We start from the raw sequence: 3,029 nt of genomic DNA on the forward strand, positions 1-3,029 counted from the left end.
CTAGGGTTAAACCAAACACTTACCTCGATGCCTTGAACTCAACTCAAGCCTCAACTATGGCTTTACCCCGTGATTCCACCTCCAATCCGCTCGAATCTAGTCACAAATTACTTAATTGCTTTAATAAACATTAACTGAATCAATTCGAATGCATAAAAATAAATTTCCCAAAGTTTTTCCCAAAAATTCCAAAATCGCCCCCGGGCCCACGTGGTTAAAACCCGAGGTTCGAACCAAAACCCGGTTACCCATTCCCCCACGAACTCAAATATGTAATTTGTTTTGAAATCGGACCTCAAATTGAGGTCCAAATCCCCACTTTTTAGAAAACCTAGGTTCTACCCAAAACCCCCAATTTCACCCATGAAAATCTTTGATTTTAAGTTGAAAACATGTTAAGTGATGTTAAAGATTGAAAGAAATGAGTAAAAACCAACTTACAAATGATTTGGAAGAAGTCCTGTTCTTGGAAAATCGCCCAAAGAGGTTTGTGTTTTGAAAGAATGTTAAAATGACTCAAAATTTCGGCTAAGTGTAAAATATGCAGGTTGCAGATGTGGGAAATGCGAACTTGGGTTCGCATTTGCGAACCCAACAGAATTCCCCAGATTTCGCATTTGCGAACTATATCTCGCATTTGCGACCTTAAGTGGAAAAATGGGAGGTTCTCATTTGCGAGCAAAAGAGTCGCATTTGCAACCTGCTCGACTTTGCATTTGCGGACCATTTGGTCGCATTGCGACCCAGCTGCTGACTCCCTCTTCTCGCATTTGCGATGCAAGGCTCGCATTTGCGAGTTCGCATTTGCGAGACCTACTTCGCAAATGCGAAAGTTGCAGAACTGAAAACACCAGATTTTTCAAAGTTAAAAAAAATGCAATCCGACCCCTATCCAAAATTCACCCGAGCCCTCGGGGCTCCAGACCAAATATGCACACAACCTCAAAAATATCGTACGGACTTACTCGCACGATCAAATCGCCAAAATAATATCATATACATTGAATTAAGCCTCAAAATCCATGATTTCTTCCAAATTTTCATAAAATATCAAATTTTCATTTTAAGTCCGAAACACGTCAAACGACGTCCGTTTTCAATCAAACTTTACAGAAAGTGCTTAAACCACATATAAGACTTGTACCGGGCGCCGGAACCAAAGCCCGATACCATAGTTTTTTAATCAAATTTCATTTTCATTTTTCTTAATCATTTCCAGAAAATAATTTCACACAAAAAATCATTTCTCGGACTTGGGACCTCGAAATTCGATTCCGGACATACGCCCGAGTCCCATATTTTTCTACGGACCCTCCGGAACCGTCAAATCACGGGTCCGGGTCCGTCTACCCAAAATATTGACCGAAGTCAAATTTATTCATATTAATATCAAAATTTAGCATTTTTCACACATAATTCATATTTAAGCTTTCCGGCTATGCGCCCGGACTGCGCACGCAAATCGAGACGACCCTAAATGAGGTTTTTAAGGCCTCGGAAGCACAGAAAAAGTAAGGAAACCAGTGATGACCCTTTGGGTCGTCACACCTCCGTACCCATCGTGCTTTGCCTCCAAACTCGGTTCTGGTCCCTCAAGCTCGAACCTGGCCTTACCCGGACTCAGACTTTTGATGAACTCTCAAATATATGTAGATCGAAGGTATTCGATCTCGAGCGTATACAGATAGTCCCCACGTTTCTTAGAGTAAGATGATAAGAAACCTTTTTGATCCTCGTTTTCCCGAAGTCTTTAGTCATGACGTCATTTCTGTGATGCATGCGTTTGAAGTGACTGAAATGTCCCGTCGGTCCATTTCCTCAAAATATTGAGTGCATGCCAGTATTGGTCGGCCACTAGCGCCGCCGAACCGTCGTTGCCCTTCTATAAGTATGAGCCGATTCCTCTTAGTAAAGAACTTTACTCTTTCTTTAAATCTTCCCTATCTTCATCTCTTTCTCTAATCACCCGTTTCCACTGCCTCTTTAAGCGCCGGAAAACGCCAAGCTCATGTAAGAAACACCACATCCCTATGCAACCCTTATTCTTTAGCTTACAGTCATGCCTAAAACTTCCAAGATGGTCCCCAAAAAGGATAAAGCATCATCTTCTTCTACTTCCCGGCCGGCCAAACCGGTGGTGCCGCCAACTCTTGAGGAAATCACCCCCGACCCTTGTGTAATCAAGAAGAACTTTAGTATTGAAAATCCCCCTGACATCCCAGGCCGATGTGAGAACGCATCTCGATATATTAGATTGATATCGAAGAAGCTCATCAAGGATGTGAGGAAGAACAGTGGCTGGGGAGATGAGGTCGTAATTCAGATCCCGAGCCCCGAGGAAACATTACTACCCACGTGGAGGGGTTGTTAAGTGTTTACACTGGAATATACACTGGAATTAAACAATTAACACCAGCATTCTCATTCAAACATTGCGCAAGTCAATTTGATTGAATGGGATGAGAATCTTCATGGAATTGTACTATTCGTAACTCATATCTTTAATTACATGGACAAGATGAATATGTCTTCATAAAAAAATCGACAAATTTGCATTTTATTGTAATTTCTGAATAAGTATCACTTAGTAATATAATTCTGCTTTTCTCATAATATAATCTTCGAAATGAAGGAATATTTTACTCTCAATATCCTACGCAATCTCTTAAAAATTCTAAAACGGATGGATTAACTCCTCTAATGTACGGTCCCGTAACTCAGTTGGTTAGAGCGTTGGTCTTATGAGCCGAAGGTCGCGGGTTCGAGCCCCGCTGGGACCTTTTGTGCTAACCTCTTTGTAAGAACAGAGTTCTGTTGCCAAAATATGAGGTGATTTTTATTTTCCATTTTAGTTTTTGTTAGATTTCTTTTCTCTTTCCAAGTTTCTGTATTCTTGTTGGATTAAGAATTGGAAATTCCAACCAAAGGAATGTTAAAAGAAGAAAATCTTAATTGGTGCAATGTCTTTTCTAAGTAGAGCCCATTCTTTCTTTTTTCTTTGTTATGTCCTCTGAACCAAGTAAAAAAAA

At 40.6% G+C, this 3,029-nt stretch overlaps 1 non-coding gene across 1 annotated transcript; it reads left to right on the top strand.

The window, feature by feature from the left end:
- Nucleotides 1-2,706: 2,706 nt before the first annotated feature.
- TRNAI-UAU lies at nt 2,707-2,780 on the top strand. Its single transcript has one exon. It is a non-coding gene; the product is annotated as a tRNA-Ile (tRNA).
- The last annotated feature ends 249 nt before the right edge of the window (nt 2,781-3,029 follow it).

Source organism: Nicotiana attenuata, unplaced genomic scaffold, assembly GCF_001879085.1.
Source record: "Nicotiana attenuata strain UT unplaced genomic scaffold, NIATTr2, whole genome shotgun sequence".
NCBI lineage: Eukaryota > Viridiplantae > Streptophyta > Magnoliopsida > Solanales > Solanaceae > Nicotiana > Nicotiana attenuata.